General features: G+C 42.1%; 1 long non-coding RNA gene across 1 annotated transcript in view; it reads right to left on the minus strand.

Annotated features, from left to right (window-relative positions):
• Nucleotides 1-19,642, minus strand: part of LOC110594719 — a 32,384-nt gene extending 12,742 nt beyond the window's left edge. The window contains exons 1-2 of the long non-coding RNA XR_002481412.1: nucleotides 19,534-19,642; nucleotides 13,044-13,246 (exon numbers count right to left, since the gene is read on the minus strand). This is a non-coding gene — a long non-coding RNA (uncharacterized LOC110594719). The remainder of the gene's footprint in view (nucleotides 1-13,043; nucleotides 13,247-19,533) is intronic.
• Between the last annotated feature and the right edge of the window lie 1,034 nt (nucleotides 19,643-20,676).

A 20,676-nucleotide genomic window follows, 5' to 3' on the forward strand; every position in this document is an offset into this window, starting at 1 on the left:
CACAGCCACTGCACTCCAGTCTGGGTGACAGAGTGAGACTCCAACTCAAAAAAAAAAAAAAAAAAAGGAAATCCCCTTGATGATATATTACTTTTGATTGATTATTTTAGAGGGAGGGTAGTTCCATAGACTTCCACTTGGGTCTTTCTAATTTAATAACACTCACTCCACTGGTCAGGGAGACAAGTATATTTATTCCAGCTATGCAGTTAGTAACAGATAATAATCTCAGATGAGTTCAACAATGCATTGTACCCACAGTGGAATGATTGATCTAAAACTTTATCCTGCAACTTTCACAAGGTCCTACTCTATTTGGCAAACCATAGCAGTGCTCCAGGTCCCTAGGCATTCACATCAGCTTAATGCCAGGATCTAATCATGAGATAGTTAATTTCATAACGGCCAGGAGCTCCTTTTCGAGAAGGCCAAAGAGAAGGTTTATACTGTGTCCTTGTGTTGTTGCAGTATCTTTCTTCAAAGACACCACATCCCCCTTATTTTGTGTCTCTGAGCTAACTTCAGGAATGGGAGAGAGGCCATGATTCTGTGATAGTACTTGAACCTTCAGTGCTACTCTAAGATCCTCCAGTCATCAAGGTTAAATCATCAAGTGGGACTTTAGTGGGTTGCCTATAACTGTTTTAGTTCTAGGAGCCTCAGGATCATCGTTTCTCTGTAATGATTTTGAGGGTAAAATTTATCAAACTGGTACATTTATTTTAGATTTTTGAATAGCTGGTAATGATTCTATCTGCTCATTTATTTGACTGAAACTTAGGTGGCTTACATAAAATCCAGGTAGTTTATATGAGATTAATTGAAGGTACCAGAAATTCTTTGGTGTGCTGTAAAGGAAGCATATATATTCTTAGAGAGATAGGACTACTGGAGTGGCTTTATTAAGTATAACCTGTTCACCTACCTCCTAACTGCATCCCCAAGATGGCCCAGGGAATTGAGAAATACATTGGGGATGCCAAAATCCTTTAAAGATCCTGTGGTGGTATCCACTGTGGGCTCGGGGGCAACTGGAGGTTGTTGCTTCTGATGTGGGCTCTGTGATTTCACTGGGGAGGATGGACTCTCAAGGCAGAGGCCCAGCGTAGCACTTAATTTCCAGAGGCAAGGTGTTGTGGCTCCTCCAAAGGTCAGCAAGGCCTCAGTGGAATGCAGAGTGACCGTCCCTGCTAAGATCTTTGATCATGGGGTACCTTCTTGCTTCACAAACTTCCTGAGAAAACAACTTTGCCTGCCATTTATTTCCATCTTAAAATGAAAATAACTTCCACCTAGAGTTCATTTTTTCTAAGTTTATAAGCACTGTATGTCCCAAGGCTGAAAGTTCCTGAAAGTAGAGCTTTTCAAACATTTATGTTCATTTGTATCACCTGGGATCTTGTCAAAATGTAAATTCTAACTTGGGAGACCTGGGGTAAGGTCTGAGATGCTGTGTTTCTCACACGCTTTCAGGGGACGCTGATGTTGCTGGACTGTGAACCACACGTTGAGAGGCAAGGGTTTAAAGATAACTGGATGTTGGAGGGCTGAGTGGTGAGTCCTATTCCCCCCTTGATTACAGCTCTGTCACTCTGCTTTAACCAGAGGAACCCCTCCTCTTTTACAGGAGTCTAATCTCACATTTGAAAACAAAAGAAAAACAGCTCCAATTTAAAGCAGATCTAATTTTGAAAAACACCTGGTGTCAATATTCATGATGAATTTTCAGTTAAAAAATAGAGACACATGACCAAGAAATTCTACCTCCCGTTGTTAAAGAGGGAGTAAGGAGTTTAAATTCTGGAATTTCTTATAGATACGATTTTTATTCATTCAAGAAATAATTTTTGCAAAGCTACTTTCTCCAAGCATTGATAAAGCGAAACTTGTCAAGTACCAGCCCTTCATGAAAACCTCCATCTTTGATATTCCTGACCTGGGAACCATCTTCCTAAAACTGTAGCTGCCTTTGGCACACACAGTTTTCCTCCCCATGCCAGGGTCAGAGTTTGGCATTGCACACACGTGAATTTTGTTGGCCTGGCACTTCATTTCAATCTTGTGTTATCAGGAGAGGCCGTTGGTGCTCAAGGTCTGGAAAGCCAACAAAACACTTCAGATGGCATTTGTGAGAGCCCCCTTTGTGGAGGGAACACATTCCTTTAAATAAAATCATGAGGATATGAAAGGCAGGAGAAAATGGCTTTCAAATAGACCTATTATCTATGCATTTGATGTGCTCCTAAATTTTTATAAATGCCAATGACTCTTGAATTCAGGAAAGTATAATATTTATTGCTGGCTCACCTTCCACCGGTTGTGATTCCTAACACATTAATGTTATGTCTTTCCACCCAATGAATTCTTTTAAAATCACATTCAGGGCTCCACTTAAATGTCAACTTCTTTGTGATGTCATTCCTGACAACCCTGTCCTTGTTAGAAACAATTGATTCTTACTCTGCCCTCTGCACATGTAGCTATGCAGAGGCTCCCAATAGACCTTAGGTATTAATAACAGATATATATATCTTGAAGTGATGTTCTATAAGGATATTAGAGTGTAGTCTTTAAAGTAACTCAAGCAGGTTTGGTTAATGCTTGTCCACTGTACCTGATAAAAGATACGTAATTAAATTATGTATACATTATGTTGGCACACTGTATGTCTTTCATTATAACACTTAACACTGCCAGTTTTGTAGGGTCTACTATTCTTTCTTATAGGTTTAAGCTAACAGAAGAAAGGGATGACATCTACTTTTAAAATTAATTAATTAATTTTTTGAGATGAGGTCTTACTGTGTTACCCAGGCTGGTCTCAAACTCCTGGGCTCAGGATCCTCCTGCCTCAGCCTCACAAGTAGCTGGAACTACAGGCATGTGCCACCATGCCTGGCTACATATACCTATTGTCTGCATTAAGCCCCATATATTGCCTTGTATCTGCAAGCTGCTCAGAAGTTCTGTGAGACCCCTTAAATTGTAAATGCAATTTTATGTACATATGTGTGAATTCAGTTTTCTGGGACAAGGGTCCTTAACTTTCTTTCATTTCTAAGAGGAGTTAAAAAAAAACCATAGAAATTAATAACCATTGGTCTAAAGAATCTCATAGTGAGTCTGTTTAAGAGGTAAAAATCTGTTTGCAATACACATAGTTTGTAGTCCTCATGTACTAATTTGTAGATTTTAAGATTTGGACTTTTCTGTGCTAGCTTTTCTTGAAATGGGGCACACACACAGAGCAGTTCTCTGTTGTGGGATATGACAGCTTTTTCCTTGGTTGACTGGCTGCCCACAGACCTCCTCAGTATTTACCACTTCTTCTGGGAGATGAATTGATATAAGGATAAGAGAGAGGGCACAGACCAGTCAGGATAGCTGCATTATTAGCAGCGCCAATAAGAGGATATTTTTGGAGGAAAAGTTGAAATTACTGATGCAATTGAGGTTTGGGGATTATCAATGGATATCAATTATCCATGACTTTCTGATCTCCCATGGCTACCAGTGGCTTAAAGTTGCCTGTAAGCTTAAACAATTCTTTTAACTAAAGGAAAAGAGTCAAATTCATAAAGACTGGTGGTGAGCCTTGAGAGTTGGTACTAAGATTCAACCACCTGGGCTAGGGTTTCGCCCTGGGGAAGAATATGATTGGCAGGAAGTAGCCAAATTTCATTTTTCTATGCTGTAGTCCATTAGTAGCCTGAAAGCACCATGGGCTATCCTTGGGAGAATGTCCCTAGAAAAGCATAATGCTTCTCAAACAGAAAGACACACTGAAATCTCTGTGGAAGGGTGGGGAGGATGCGCGTTGAGTGAGCCTGTAGGGTTTGAAAAATGTCCAGGGGACTGTAACGTGCTACTCTCCTTGTCTCCACCCTACGCTGAGAATGTGCTGGTCTGGGAAGAATTAAATAGTATCTTTAGGGCAGATTGTGCTTCTTGGCAAGTTATGTATGTACCATGGCGGTCCCCTGCTTACTGTCATTCAGTAATAAACTTGACTTAGCATCGGATATATGATCTGCACATTCTAACGTTTCAGTGTCCCCTGTTTATTTTTATCCTACTTATACTTGCCTTGACTCCTTCGTATTCCTGGTATGTGAATTTAGATGGAAATGGTCAAATGGTAGATTCAGTGTCTCAAATAATGTGTCTCCCTGGAAAGTGGGGGTGGTTTCTTCGGGAAGATTCTCCCATTTGTCTTGTTTTTGTTGATGTCTGAATAATAAAACCCAGCTACCTTCACATTGTGAAGCCGGGAGAGACAATCAACTCTGGGAAGTTTTCCAAAAGGCACTGGTGTCTCAGCGAGCAGAGCCAGGGATGTTGATGCCATTCAGCTGGGTGTGCGCCTGGAGCATTTGCACCACTGGAAAAGGAGAAGGTTGGCTTAACAACAGAACCCTGTGTTTCCTGTTAACTTATGAAGAAACAGAAAATAAGAGCAACCATGTCTCCTTCACGGCAATGTCACAAGACTGTCCACGGCATGGCAGGACAACATTATTTAGTAGTTTGGGTGCTTTTTATGTCATTAGTGTAAGTGGGCACAGGAAAATAGTTAAATCAATGAATGAGCGCACACACACACACACACACACACACACACACATACACGGTTATTCCTTACCACAGCATTCTTGAGTCTCATGAACTGCATAAGACCCAGAAAAGTTAGACCACAGGCCCAAAGTCACACAGCCAACACAGAGATGGCTGCACATGTTTCTAAATGTATTTCTTCAGTCCCACGCTTTAGCCTGGGCACTTATGCTTTTGGCTCTCTTTACTTTAAATTTTGTTCTGTTCTCAGAAAAGAATCCAAGAACAAGAATGTTTACACTAAGAGGAACAGAATTATGAGTTTTCTCACTTTGCTCATAGATCTCCAAACCCAGAAGAGAATGCTGAGAGAGCAGCAGGGGTGGGAATCAGGCCCCAGAGCCACGTGCCTGTGGCTCCCACATCCAGCCAAAAGTCACAGTAACCTGTCATGATAACCTGTCATGACTCACCACAGGCAGTGCCAGGACTGGCAGAGACATGCTCAGAGGCAACCCGCTCTGACCGCAGGCCCTGGGAGGAACTTCTGAGGCTGAGCCCCTTTCTGCCTTGGAGCCGTCTGCCTCGTGCCTGATTCCAACTGATTGCTCTGAAGTCAGTTCCTGTCAAGGTCAAATGACCAGAACAGGAAGCCAAACTCAGGGATGTAAATTTAGAGATCTGAATGGACACCCTTGCTGCTGCTTCCAGCTATGACTCAGTGGAAAATCTGAAACGATAGAGCCTGAACCAGATGCCGTGGAAGACAACAGCATAGAGACACGTGTAAAGTTGGCAGTGAATGAATAAACACTGGGACTGAATGAATGAATGAATGAAGGAAAGGATGAGCCCTTCATTTCCCCTAGCAGCTCTAGGGAAAGTTATTTGTGGCAAGGACTTTACAATCCGTTAGTTGGAGGATGCTTAAAAGGACATGTACTGTCCCAGAGTCCTTGGGGAAGCCTGGTGGTGGCATTTGCTCCCTCCACATGGCACCCATGTGGTTGGGCAAAGCCTCTGACTTTGAGGAGGAAATCCTAAGTGCACTGATTTGGAGAGGGTGGTATGAGACAGTTGGCAGGCATCTCTGGCTGAAGCTGGAGTGGCAACAGAGAGGCGGTAACCTTCTGCAGCCTCCTTGCTCCCACAGAAAAAGATATGCTTCAGGAAGAGGCTGCTGGGCGTGTGGGCCCTGAGGCCCACAGGGAAGGAACAGACTTCCCATGGCCAGGAGTTTAGCTCCAGGGCTCTTCTGGATGGCAGAGGAAGGGAGGGCCAGTGTCTCCATCTGGGACGGAGATCCTGGTCTCTTATGCTGCCAAAATGAGAGCCTGGAATATACTCTGCTGAGAATATTTAAGAAACAAACTAACAGACATAACCCCAGAGGGGGCTCCTGCACTGGTGAAGCAAATGTTTGGCTCCTGACCAGTTAGCCTGGGCCTTCTGATGTAGATTTAAGGTGGCAGGAGTAAGGCCACAGCATCTGGTTCAGTCTCTATCATTTCAGACTTTTCTGCTGAATCATAGCTGGAATTTCTGAGTCATGCTGGAAATTTTTTACTCTTCCCTTTTTAAGGGGCGCATTCCCCCTTCTAAATTATTTGAGATACCAGTTTGCTTTACTTCAACACACTGAGATGATACTTTCAACTTAGCAAACATTTATTGGGATTTGTTTCTGTACAAGGCATTGTACTGGATGATATGACCAAACAAAGATTCATAACGTGACCATTGCAAGAGCATGTGCTTGGAGTCAAACTTGAGTTTAAATCCTGATTCTAGCCCTCTGCCTTGACTTGGCGAATTTCATCTGCAAAATGGGGATATCGATGTCTGACTGATGAAGTGAACAGTCAGGATTAAATGGAATTCTCACATGTGGCAGGCAATTGGTAAATGAAGGTAGAATATCTGGCTCCTGCCCAACTACCCTGGTCCTTCTGATGTAGATTAAAGGTGGCAGGAGATAGGTCAGGGAGGGATGCTGGGAAACATCTCTGCCTTCTACCAACCTGAGATTAATGTATTATCTCTTTTAATCTTCCCCCTTTAAGGGGTAAAGCCTCCCTCCTGAAAGAGAGTGGCGAAGTCATTCAGTGGGAAAGAGGGTTGTAGGAACTACTACTATGTCACAAACCAGGACTGGGATTCATTAAGCAACATACAGGTAAGTTGCCATAGGACTGCAATGGGAGGAGTCACGAGGGTATCAGAAAAGGGATATGGGAACAGCACATTGAAAGGAAAAGGGGGCTTGGTCACTGGAGGATGAGGATGTGGTGCCCCAGGCTAATGGGATAGCCCAGAATCAGGCACAGAAGGGCCAAGTCGTGCAGCCTGCTCTCAGGATGGGAACCACCCAGATGTGACTGGGAATGGGTTGTGTGGAGGAGGTCTCAAGGGTCAGCCTGGAGTGGAGTCTTGAGTGACCCCAGTATCATCTCCTTGAGTCCATCTCATGGCCCTTCAGGACTCTCCTAGGAGCAGAGATTTCCTTTAGGCTGTTCCCCAAAGTTCTGTATTGAGAAATTCCTGAGCCCCAGGGCCTATGACTAAATCCCTTTCCTGGTCTGCTTGTTGCAACTATAGGGAGTTTTAATCGGGCTCTGTGTCCACAGACCAGCTGAACCCCAATAAGTATTAAAAGAAGTATATTGTGCCACCTCATCGTTTGGAAATCATCCTGTTCCTGTGAGCATTCATTAGACCCTTATTAATTCTTGATGTTCAGTTTTGAACATGACCAAAGACTATAAAGATATCAAACCACTGGTCCTGGGTGGTTGGACCAATATTCCCTAAAGCAAGATGCCTATTAGGGAGGACACAAAAGAGATCACAGGCATAGGGAATTACCCTGGTCCAGACTGGCTGAGAATTAGGTTGCCCGAGTAGGGGGCAGCTGATAGCAAGGTCAGGATCATTTCTACACGGAGAATTTTCACAAGGACTAAAAGGATTTTGCTTCCTCTCTTGAAGTCTAGAGAAAAACACAGGACAAGCATTATCCACTGAGGCTGCATACAGTGGCGTCCTCTTCTTCTGTCTGCCCTGAGCACCATGAGTGGTATGATGAGGAGAAGGGAGTTTATGCAAACTCACACTGCTAACCCCAAGTCCACTCATGAGGCTGGGATGGAGCACAAAGGATAGACAGGGACAACTTTGAAGGGGCTCTAATGAATTCCTTAAAGACTAAGGCATTTGCAAGCTTCAAATGAGTTCTGTCTTGAACTTTCAGCAGCACATACCCTGGGCCATCTCAGTATGGATGGCCTCACAGTGTGCTAGGACTAGGAAGGCTCAGATGAGATCACTGACCCTGAGTGTGCCCCCACAGTGCAGGTCCCTCGAGGAAAGCAAGACAGAGAAAGGCCCTTCCCTGGTGCTAGGAAACTGGAGGAGGACAGATTACAGGAAGTGAGGTGAGAAGGGGGAGTTCAGGCCAAAGAAAGCTCAACCGTCACCTTCCAGACTCTGACTCTCAGTGTGTTTCTATGAGCTAAAGGGTGGTGAAGAGGCAGGGGCCAGAGGCAGACTCAGTCACTGCCCAGTGTCTGGCACATAGTAAGTGTTTGATAAATTTGTGTTGGATGTTGAATTGCCTGGAAGTCAGCTAGAGGCTGAGTTTCACCAATTCTCTTCCCCTCCTTCTTCTTTCCTGTATAGGAAGAAAGAGGCTGGCATGCTAGTTCTTAAATAGGAGAGGCCTTTCTCCTCACTTTAATCATACTGAACCTCTGGCCTAAGGAGCAGTGTTCAGAAACCAGGGCAGCTTTAGCGAGAGGCTGACCTGGGAGGATGAGCAGGTGTGCACCAAACAAGGTGTGCAGAGGGGAATTTCTCCTCTTGTATGGGGGTGGAAAGGTCAGCTGGGTGAATTCATTAAAGGAGGCCTAGACCCACCCTGAGAGACCAGGCACTGGCACAGACGGTGGGAGAGCGAGAGGGCTCCGGTCCTAAGAGCCTTGCAGAGTAAAAGCACTGATAAGCCAACAAATAGGTGAGACTGAGCAACACTGTGGCGTTCCCATTCAGTATTCCATCCTCACAGCAGTTGGGAGAACTGAGTATTGTAGTTCCATTTAACATTTGAAGAAACGAAGGTTTGGTAAAACAGGCTCTGGCAGAGCTATGACTTCAAAGCTCCATCTTTCCCGTACCTTAGGCTCCTCTAGAGAAATAAACAGGCACTGATTTTGGGTAGTTAGACCAATGTTCCCGAAAGCAAGGTCCCTGCATCACCTACATTAGAATTGCCTGAGGAACTTGTGAAAAATGCAGATTCCAGTGCCCCAACCCAGCCTTGCTGAGTCAGAATGTCAGAAGACAGGGCTGAGGATGACTCCTCATAGCTATTTCTCTGGCTGAAGTTGGAATAAGAGCCAAATGCTTCCCCAGGATGCCCTGTGGCTCATATTCTGCCTCTGATAGCTGTTAAAAATCATTTCAATTTTCTTTAAAGGGGCTTTAAAGGAAGGGTAGCAAGTTGAGAAATTTGCTTCTTGAGCAGAAAAAAATCTAGGAATAAGAAGTCATTCAAACAATGACCAGTCTAATCCAAGTTTGTTAGTGTATATGTGTTCTCTGGCCCCTTTTAAAACAGATGTGTTATAGCCCAACGTGTCTGCCATCGCCCTGTTGATGCTTAATGAGAACAGGAAAGCTAGTGGACCAGTGGCCCTAAGCAGCTTTTGTGGAATCTCAATCTTGCTTCTGTCCTGGTCTGATTCCACTGAACAGTTAATTACAAGGGGATTTCTAACCTTGCTCATAGAGTTTCTGTATCAATCAGGATGCCTTGGGAAAACCCTGCCTCAAATAGGCTTATCTAATAAGGAAACATTACCTCCCATCGTGAGAGGCTCATGTGGGTCTCCAGAGTTTGTTAATTATAGTGACATTACAATGAACAGACCAGGGTTCTTTCTGCCTGGCCACCCGTGTGCTGGCTTCATCCCAAGCTGGTGATAAGTTGGGCTGCAATAGCCCCAGCATCCTAGAGCCACAAACAGTCTCTGCCTGAGAGAGGAAACTTTCCCAGAAGCCCCCCACAGTGCTTCTCTCAGGCATCAGGCTGAAGTTTGCTCCTTGCAAGCTCATGCCTAGACCCACCACTGGTAGAGGGAGAGGGGAAAGTCACTGTTGGCTCTGAGCTGAAGCTCAAAGTATGGCTGGGACCGGTCATGAAACACAGAGAGGAAGATAGATGCCTTAACAAAACCAGGATTCTGCTCTGAAGAAGAAGGGAGCAGTGGCAGCTACTGTTTTGTTTTGTTGTTTTTCCCCCAGAAGAGAGCTGGTTACATACGGCTAATCCCAAGGGTATCTATTATCCCAAGTATGAGGATAGATTTACTGTGCCCACTGATCCAAGTGAAGGCTGAAATTAAGCCTCCTCTGCTCTCTGCACCTCCTGTCTACTTTACATTCTGGAATGAGTGTTCTGGAAGCAGATACAAGACAGTGGTTAGGGAGGGTGATGGCACACCCAAGGGATAAGTGCAGGTGTCTACTTTTTGTACATGTCCCATCAGTGCTGTCCAGGGGATACCCTTATCCTATATTGTCTTTTCAAAGTAAACCTTTGACACCTTTAAAATTATAAGATGATTTTCACAGAGCCTAGAGCTTCTTTCTCTGGCAGAACCAAGGAGAGGGCCTCAAATATATACTCAACCAAAATTTGTTGGGTAAATTAATGTGTGGTTGGACGATGGATGGAGTGTCTGACACACATATTACACAAGCTTTCCCTGTAGACAGACTTCTTTCAAACAATGCTGAGTGCTCTAAAGAATGCTGCTGGGGAGGTCAAGGCTGGGACTGTGGCTTTATGGACCTGTGACTTGGCCCAACCCCTTAGTATGCTTTGGACATGGTTCATGGGGAGAGATACTGTGGTCAACCCTGGCATCTGTTCCCTTACACCATGGGGGTGAGGACCGCAACAGCCAGCAAGTACTCTGCCTCAGTAGGCATCCCAGGCCTGTGTGCTTGTATCCAGGCTTCCCCTCCAGGGGCCTGTAAGTGTAGATGGAGGAAGCTTGCCTTGAGTTTTTAAGTCTACTAGTTTGATTTCACTCTGCAAAGTTGACCTAAAACAGCTTGATGAAGTGATGAGTTTTATTCTACTAGATCTAGTATATGAAATGAGACCCCTTATTTAAATTTAGATAATTGTTTCATTAGAAAAATATTTATTTGGGGTGGCAGACATTTGTGACAAAAATCAGAAACAGTGTTGAGCTTAAAAAAATCCTGGCATGGGAACTCAATGGAACTAAATGTGGCACATCATGTTCACTTTTATATGATGACATTGTGTGATGGAATGAGATTTGGCCTCATCTCATGGTTCGGGAAGCCAGAAGTCTGAAATCAGGTGTCAGCAAGGTTGATTACTTCCTTAAAAATTTTTTTTAATTGTGGTAAGATATATATAGCATAATATTGATCATTTTAACTATTTTAAGTGTACAGTTCAATAGTGTCGAGAACATTCATGTTGTTGTGCAACCAGTTTTAGATAAAATTTTAAGTGAAGTAATCTACTGCAGAAAAGTACACAAATCCTAAACACACAACTCAATGAATTTTCACAGAGTGAGCGTTTCTGTATAATCCAACCTGGATCAAAAAACAGAATATTATTAGTACCCCAGGAGTCCCTCCTAGTTAATACCCACCTGCCTCCCAGAAGGTTGCTATGAACCTCACTTCTATCACTATAGAAAAAAGTTGTACCTGCTTTTGAACTTTAAATAAATGAAATTATATAGTATGCATTCCTTTGTGTTTGGTTTCTTTTGTTCAATGATGTGTTTGAGAGATTTCTTCATGTCATAGTAATAGTGGTTTGTTTTTATTGCTATGTGGTATATCATTATAAGAATATAGCACAATTTATTTATCCATTCTCTTGTTGATGGATACTTGGATTTGTTTGTACTTTGGGGCTATAATGAGTATTATTATTAACTCAATAAATGCTTTTCTGAGCATTCTTGGAGATGTCTTTTGGAGCACATTTGTAATACAAACCCAGGAGTCAAATTGCTAAATCATAGAGTATTATTGTATTCTAATTTAGTAGATATTGTTAGAAGGTTTTAAAAAGGAGTTGCACTAGTTTCCATTTTCACCAGCTTTATATTAGAACTCCAATGACTTTACATCTTTACTTGGTTTAGTTTGTCTTTTTCATGTAGCCATTGAATAGGTATATGGTGGAATCTTACTGGAGTTTTAATTTGCATTTCCCTGCCAAACAATAAAATTGAACACCTTTTCATATGTTTATTGGTCATTGGGATAACCTCTCTGATGAAGCATCTGCTTAACTCTTTTTTAAAAAGTTTGGTTTATCTGTCTTATTCTTATTGATTTGTAGGAGTTCTTTATATACTCCAGGCACAAGTCATTTACTATATATATGTATCACAAATATCTTCTCACTCTGTGGCTTACTTTTTCAGTCTTTCCCCTAATAGTGCCTTTTGTTCATCAGAAGTTTTTGATTTTTATATGGTCCAAATTATCATTTTCCTTTGTAGTCAGTGCTTGTTTGTGTCCTGCTTAAGAAATATGTATCTACCCCCAAAGCCATGAAGATATTTCCCTGTTATTTTCTAGAAGCTTTATTATTTTACCTTTTACATATGAATCTACAATCCACCTGAAATTTTGCCTTGCTTTTTACAAATACATTTATTGTAATGTTTCAATACTAAATCATTCAGGTATGCCAGAGAAACCTGGCTTCCAGGGAACAACTTCCATGTTTATTTATTTTGTCTTTCTGAGAAAATACTCTTTTTGCCCCAATATGTAAAGAGATCAAAGAAAGATAAGCTCAGCCTCATTTTATTGACAACTACGCAAGTGTTAGAAAACTGTTAGTGTACCTAAGGTTTGTGGAGCTTCCTAGAACTTTATCCTTAGGATGGGATGTGACTTGATTTTGCACTCCTCTTGGTATTTTCCTTCCTTCCTTCCTTCCTTCCTTCCTTCCTTCCTTCCTTCCTTCCTTCCTTCCTTCCTTCCTTCCTCCCTCCCTCCCTCCCTTCTCTTTTCTTTTCTTTTTGTTGGAGTCTCATTCTGTCACCCGGGCTGGAATGCAGTGGCACACTCGCGGCCAATCCAGTGTCTACCCACTGGGTTTCCACCATCCTTCTGCGTCAGCCTTCCACGTAGCCAGAACTACAGGGGGGCGCTACCGCACCTGGCTTTTTTTTTTTTTTTTTAATTGTAGAGATGCGGTCTCACCAAGTTGCCTGAACTGGTCTCGAACCTCTGGACTCAAGCAATCCACTTGCCTCGGTCTCCCAAAGTGCTGGGATTACAGGCTGAACCAACAAACCCGGCCTATTTTTCTAAAGGTGAGACTGAGCATAAGCATTTCCCTTTTGCTTGAGGGGTAATGTATGAATCTGTTAACTCCTTTCTTGTATTCATTTAAAGAGCTATGGGTCGCTTACCTGTCACTTAAGACTTGTAACTCATCTTTCCCTGGCTGAAGGCAATGGGTGGTCTCTGGTCAGACAGCATTCTGGCTGCATGGCCTTTGATGGGGGCATTTCTCCTCTGATTAGATTATTTTCACTTTGGTCATGAAGTTTCCTTTTCCATAAGTTGGGAACCACCTCCAAATATCTCAGTAGTTGAAGTCATCTGTGAGATCCTGTGAAATGGAGAGCTGTTTTAAATGTTTTTCATGCTTTCTCCTTCACTACCACCCCACATGCCTCCAGCTGCCTCCCAGCTCCATCTCCTTTGTCAGCTTGATGGATTTTTTCCATTTATAGTGTCTGCTGAAAGTCACTTTTCCTTTGGCATGTACTGCCACATTTTTTATCTGTCTGCCTCTTTTGACTTTTTATGCCCATTGTATATAATCATCAGTAGCTTTATTGGGCTGTCATTTGGTTCTGAAAGTGATCTTGCTCTTTTAAAACAAATAGGTTTATCTTTTTGCAAAAATGTATCTTTTTAGAGTCTCAGGGCCCTTGTTGTTAGTTTGATTTTGTGACACTCTTCTCCCAAAAAACAAGGGCAAAAATGTACAAAGTCTGCTTCTAAAAAAGTAACTTTAAATTAATTTGGTCTTGAGAAAAGGTCAAGAAGTTTGCAATCTCATCACTAGCGTGAGAATGAGCAGAGTTGCTTCTAGTTCCATCTCTGCCATGAACTAACTATATGACCTTGACCTTATTTTTCTAGGTCTCAGATTCCTGACCAGTTAAATAAAGGAACTGGCTCTCTGAGGGCACATCCAGCACTATCCTTATTGAATTTTCTAACAAATGGACACAGTCAAGGGTAAAAAGTCAGATTTAGTTCTAGTTTACTTTTTTTAAGGCTTTGTTCAAAAAATTTGTATATGAAGATAGTCTATAACAGAAATCAATTTTACTAAGTTTCATCACAAACACATACACACATTTTAAAAGAGCAATGGCTTACGTCGACTTAGTAATGTTCGATATAACAATAAAAGCCAAGTACAAAAAAAAATGACTTTGGGAAGTTTTTTGGCATTAACTTCGGATTTAACCTATTAATTTATTTTGTGTAGAATCATTCTGATGTTAATGAACATTTCAATTTTTAAAAATATTTCACTAGGTTTGTTGAAGTTAAATGTATAGTATACATTGCTATTTCCTTCTTTTGACAGGCAGTTTTAAAATATTTATTTTTTAAGAGCTTCTTGGGACATAGATGTCTGAGGAGTGGTTGCTATGTCAACGCACATTTACTAGGCTTCTTCTATGTGCCAGACATTGTGGAGATGACAAAGACATATTATAAGACATGACTATTGTCCTGAGGAAGTCTAAAGCCTACTTGGACAAATCAGACTTAAAGAAATAAAAATGTAAATAATAATTAAAAACCATAGTTCCCAGGTATTTTTTTAGAATCTGATAAAGTGATTCTAAAGTTCACTGAGAAGTATAAATAGGCAAGAACTGCCAAGACAATATTGAAAAAAAAAGAAAAGCATTGGTTGGGGGAAGGGGATGCTTACACTACCATTATTCAAAAGCACTATAGAACCATTGAATTTTTTTAAAAAGTCTGCAACACTCTGGGATCAAAAAAAAAAATTGAAACAGATCCGTGTGTGTGTGTGTGTGTGTGTGTGTGTGTGTGTGTGTGTATCAGTGAGATAAGGTAATATGGAATAATTTATAAACTCTTAGGAAGTAATAAGAACCAATGCTTTCTATATACATTAAAATAAATTTCAGGTGAACTAAAAGTTAAATATAAAAATGAATAGAAGAAAATATAGGTGAATCTTTATGTAAGTTTGGTGTGAGAAAGGCCTTTTAAGCCAACACAGCTAAGGGAAAAGATTGTTAGATTTGACCAATAACAAATTTAAGATATATTTTATGCATCCAAAAGTCTGGACATACAGCTAGATAGAGAAATCAGTTCTAGGGTTCTATACCCCTGCAGGATGACTATAATTAACAGTAATGTATCATATAGTTTCAGATAGCTACAAGAAGGATTTTGAATGTTCCCAACACGAAGAAGTGATACATGCTTGAGATGATGAATGTCTAATTACCCCAATCTGATCACTATGCATTGTATGTATTGAAACTTCACTATGTAACCCATGAATACAAGCAATTATTTGTCAGCTAAAAAAAAATTTTTTTTAAAGATACAAAATACACTAACCATAAAAATAAACAAATAAATACATTTTCTAAGGATATTCTAAATCTTGATTGTGATGACATAGGTAAATACATCATCAAAGTCACCAAACTTGACCCTTTGAACGACTGTATTTTTTTACATGCAAGTTATATTGCAACTTTTTTGATTTTTAAAAACAATTAAAAGGTAAACTATTGACTAGGAAAATAGTTGCAACATTTATGACAAAAATTTTGTAGAATAAGAGAAATGTTCAGTGACAAAATGGGCCAAGGACAGAAGCAGGAACAACAAAAAGATGAACTATGTGAAAACAGATTGAACTCCATTAGTAACTGCAGTGTGCAAAACTGAAGCATGAGGATGTCATTCTCACGAACCACAGAGGCAAGGAGGAAAAGGAATAATACAAGGTGTTTGACAGTATGCAGGGCTTATAGACTCTCTCTGTAAATGACATTTCAGTGAGATATAATGAAGAAATCCATAAATGTTCACATTTTGAAAGTTACCAAGTAAATGCACATAGGTACACTTACTGATTCTGGAGCCTCCATCTCCATTCTAACCTTTTATCTCTGCTATGGCTCTGTCCCATTCCTTAGCAACCTCTTGCTCCTTGAGCCTCCCCCTCTCTTCCTTTATCACTGAACCTCATTCCATTCTTAAACCTCACTCTGTCTCTCACTCTTTCTTGTAATTTCTACTTTTAAACTTGTATATATCCACAATTATTCATTGCAGCGTGTATTCGCTTTTGTTGTGTAACATACCACCCCAAATCTTATAGTAGTCATTAAATTAGTTCACAATTCTGCAGGTCAGCTCAGTGTTTCTCCTCACTTGGGTTAGCCTGGCCAATCCCTGTTGGGCCTTGTCATTTGTCTAGGAGAAGCTGGATAATTGGCTGGACACTGGGTAACAGAGGATAACCTCCTCACAGGCCTGGTGGTCAGCAAGCTGTAGGCAGGGCTGGCAGGGGTAACAGGGACCCCTAGCTCCCATTATCCAGCAGGCAGGTCCGCACTTCTTCACATGTTGGCATTTGCAGGTTCCTCAAAACAGCAAGAGAGCTAGCTCCCGTGTGTGAGTTCATGCTAAGTCTCTGCTTGTGCATGCTTGCTAACATCCCATTGGCCAAAGCAAGCCATGTGGTCAACACAGTCTTGAGGAGTGGAATAATAGACTCCACCTATTGATGAGACAAAATCTCTACAAAACCCTAGGTCCTCTTCTTAGACAACAGTCAACCTAATCCTGTGTCAAGACTCTATGGTTAATTAAGACCTCAAGGGTTCCCTCCCACTTCCCTACTGGACACCTAGTTGCTTGATTCTTGCTGGCTCCATGGCCCCATTTGATTGCCTATCATTGGCCTCACTCTGACCACTGGGAAGCACACACTGCTTTATTCTTTATATGTCCAGGTGTAGAGCCTTTTCTCTGTGGCCTGCAGATGCTAGGAATACAGGATGAAACATTTTATTACAACCCAGCCTGTTGCTGCAGTGATATGAGCATGCCTTAGGCTTGGGCAGCCTTTGGTATAGATAAGGCCATGTCCTATTGATCTCTAGAAATCATCTCTGCAGAGGCCCTATCTGTCTTCTCATTGGGAAGTGGATCTTCTCCTTCCCAATAGTGTGTGTGGCTTCCAAGCTGCTTCCATAGATTCTTGAACTAGTTCTAATCTCTACTCACAGGCAGCCAAGTGGAACTTCACTGGACCTCTGTCACTTGAATAGCCCTGGCTCCCTGACATCCATGGAGATGTCACTCCTATGGCATCACTTGAGCCTGCTGGGTGCTGCCACTGTGCCCCTACCTCATCACTGATGGTTCTAACAGAATTGGAGGCTATGGCCATCACAAGCTCCACCAGGGAAATCTGCTGACCAAGGTTTGATGTCCAACCTCCCACTGTCGCACAGGGTGGTGGTTTAGCTGATCTGTTCCTGCTGTCCTCTGGGTAAACCTTTCTAGTTCACTCTGGAGAACTGAAGGTAAGAGTGGTGTGCTCCACACAAAAACTGCCTGTGTCCTAAATTGTAATAGCACTAGGTGCTATAGTTCTGTAAGTTCAAACAAATCTGAAGTCACCTCCAAATATACCAGAGCACCCAGGTGAACAGGTCAGGGTAGATTCCAGTATTAACAACGTGCTATATTTAGAATCAATTCTCTTCTCTGTCGTTTACACTCTGGGACATAACGTTCATCCAGGGCTAGATTTCCAGGGCTGTCACATATAATTTGCATGTTGTGTACTGCACATATTTAAAAAGAGATTAAGAAATAAATGGTGCACCGATGTTGTTCAGTGCATAACCTGCACAATGGTTCATAGTGGTTCCGAGTGCCTTCCTAATGAGGAGCTTCTTCTCTTGGGCTCTGCTGTCTTCTTTGCAATATGGCCCAGTGCAACGGAACTGCTTTCCAATTTTTGACCCTCAAGAGGCTCAGAGATCTATTCTCTTTCTCCACCCCTACCCACAGTACTAATTAACTGCAATAAAGATGTGCAAGGGCAGAGAGATGCTGTCAGAATTCTACTCACAGCAGCAACTGAACCCCAATCAGTGGTCTGGCGAAATATCCTCCTCCAGTTATAAGAAGCTCTTATCTCTTCAGATGCTCAAATAATTGTGAAGTGTAGAGACTAGTAAGGTTTGAAGATAAATAAGCATTCCTCCTACCTGCGTCCCTGCCAAGTAGCCTGGAATCGGAAATAGAGTCGTCACTAGAGTCACAGCCCCCATTTTTTCTTGACGTCAGCATCTCTTCTGCTCCTTCCTGGATGGAGACCATCTGCCACAGCTCTCTCCGTCTGTGCCTCCTTTTGTCACTGCTGAAAGGACTTCCAGTGGAGATCTAGGAATAGTCTCCATATCTCTATTATTTTCTGTGCCCCTTGTGGTTTTGTGCCTCAGCGACAGAGGCCATCTCTGCTTACCATTTGGACTACATGCCCACAATTCAGGTTCCTGCCATTCGGTACCTTTCTTTGTTTGAACAGAGTCACCGTTGGGCTATCTGCTGTCTGTGAGATACTCAATTGGCCTAATGATACAGCATGCACAGATATTCACCACACAGTTCCTGGCACCCATGGAGACAGCAGGCCTGTGGAGGGTCGAGGCTGCTCAGACAAGCTGGCTGAAAACGCTGGTGAACAATTATGTCTATATATAGGACTGACCTGGCTGTACCCCCGGCTGCCAGCTTTGATACCATTCTTTTAGACATTTTGAGATCCCAGGTTTCCTTCAACATTTTGTTCAACTAAATGTTAAGGCTGCTTATAAAGCACTACCAGGTACCTCATTACACCCTTATTTGATTTCAGGGCAGCAACGATTAGACAATAACCCGGCCCAGATCTTCATGCTGCACTGGGTCAGATTCTGGTTTCAGCTCTGCATTGGACTGGCTATGTGAGCCCGAAAGTCACTTAACCTCTTGGGTCTTTGTTTTGTCATATCTAATATAAAAAGACTAGACCAGCAGAGAGGAGAGAAAATTGGCTCTGGAGGCTGGCAGAACTGGGTTTTAACCCCAACTCCCCACCACTTTCTAGTTGGTCAAATTGTTTAATGCTGAACTTTACTTGCTTCCTCTTCAGCAAAATGGACAAGTTCATACTTACTGGGCAGGACTGTAAGAGGATTAAATAGGAAAAAACCCAAAACCCAAAACCAAAAACAAATACCCAGTAGGTATTCAACCAAATGCCAGTATTTCCTTGTTCTCTGAAGATTTCTGTCCAGTTTTGGTAAAAACTCTGGATGTGGAGTTAGGAAACTTGGATTTAGGTTTCAAAGGTCTCAGCAAAGTGCAAGCCTCAGGTTCCTCATCTGTGTAATGGCATTATTGCTGTTAGGATCAAGTGGGGTAATATATGCTTTTGAAAACATAAGACTGTACCAATCAGAATGTGGGGGTACCTTCTCTAGATTACACTTAGGTGTAATGAACTTTTGCCACTGCATCCTCCATACTCAACCCTCAGTTGCACATATTTAAAACCCCCAGCAGTGACTATGAATGGAATATGCCTTCTCAGATAGTTTACATTTCTGTTTCCCTTTCTCAGCCTACCCCTCAACTAGGTATCCTGAAAATGCTTGGACAATCACCACCACCCCAGGAGATTCCCAGGAATCAGGTGTCCAACAAACGAGTCTTTACCTATGTTCCCTTACCTCAGGTACCCAATGAATGAGTTTTTAACCTACGTTCCCTTATCTCAGTCATTCAATGAATGAGTCTTTACCCATGTTCTCTTACCTCAAGTGCTTTAGTGATGATGGAGCAGAAGCCAGCAGCAAGCCTCCAAGATAAACAGATGATCCTCCTTGGAATTCCAGCCAGTTGGGTACTTAGGCTTCTGTGTAGTGGATAACCTGGTATAAAAACAGAATACTCTGTTCGCGGACTTTGAGAGAAGTTGGGAGAAGGAAGACATCATTTCCCAAATTTTCCTCCCCTGTTTCTTGAAGCCTGGCATTCCCGGCCATCCAGTGGCCCTTCTTCACAATGGGACTTGGCATGCCTTGTATTCGCCCTCATGCTTCTCTACCTCTTTCTTTTCAGGCATTCCTTACTGCATCCAACATCTCCTTTAAGTGTTTGGCTAAGCTGCTGGGACCTTAACGCTTTTGGTATCTAGATACATATTCTTATAAGTGGTTAATTTGGGAATGAAAGAATCCCCTTGCTGACACACCAGACAGATGACCAGAAAGAAATTTCATTAGATTGAGTAAATGTGACTAAAAATGACTTTTCACTGTTGGGATCTATGTGGAGTTAGTCTTAGGTGTTCACTAAAGCAGTACATTTTTGCAGTTGTAACAATCCTTGGTGAAAGTGTCTTAGAGGCCGAAAAAACAAGCAAAAATGGATGCACAAAATGAAAATGTTTTCTAGATGTTTATGAAGGGCTGTATTAATGATTCCATCTAGTTTTCATGGAAATGGGCTCCTGTCTCTAAATAAAGAATTGCTCACTCTCTCAGCTAAGGGAGCTCATTATTTTGGCTTTACTAACAATCAAAGAGAATGTCTGACGTACAGTTGCAATTATACTGTGACACAGTAATGCCCTCCCACTGGAAGCTAGGTCCTGGGGGAGGGATGGGGCAAAAAAACGGCCTCAGCAACAGTTCCTCTTAAAAGGCTAAAGGTATCCCCCTCCCCCTTGGAGAGTTGGTCTAAAGGGAGACAAAGGTTCATGACCAGTTTGACACTGTGCTCTAAGAGATAGTCACAAACAGAATCATGCATTGAAGATGGGGACAAAGGATCTACAAGCTCTGGATCCTGCCTTAGCTGTGGGAACTGGGGCTGTCAACACAAAGGCAAGGAGTCTTAGGGCACGTGGCAATCATACACAAAAGGGGTTTCTTTTCTTTTTTTTTTTTTTTTTTT

The sequence above is a fragment of the Carlito syrichta genome, unplaced genomic scaffold (assembly GCF_000164805.1).
Source record: "Carlito syrichta isolate Samal-C Ts95f unplaced genomic scaffold, Tarsius_syrichta-2.0.1 Scaffold54480, whole genome shotgun sequence".
Classification (NCBI taxonomy): Eukaryota; Metazoa; Chordata; class Mammalia; order Primates; family Tarsiidae; genus Carlito; species Carlito syrichta.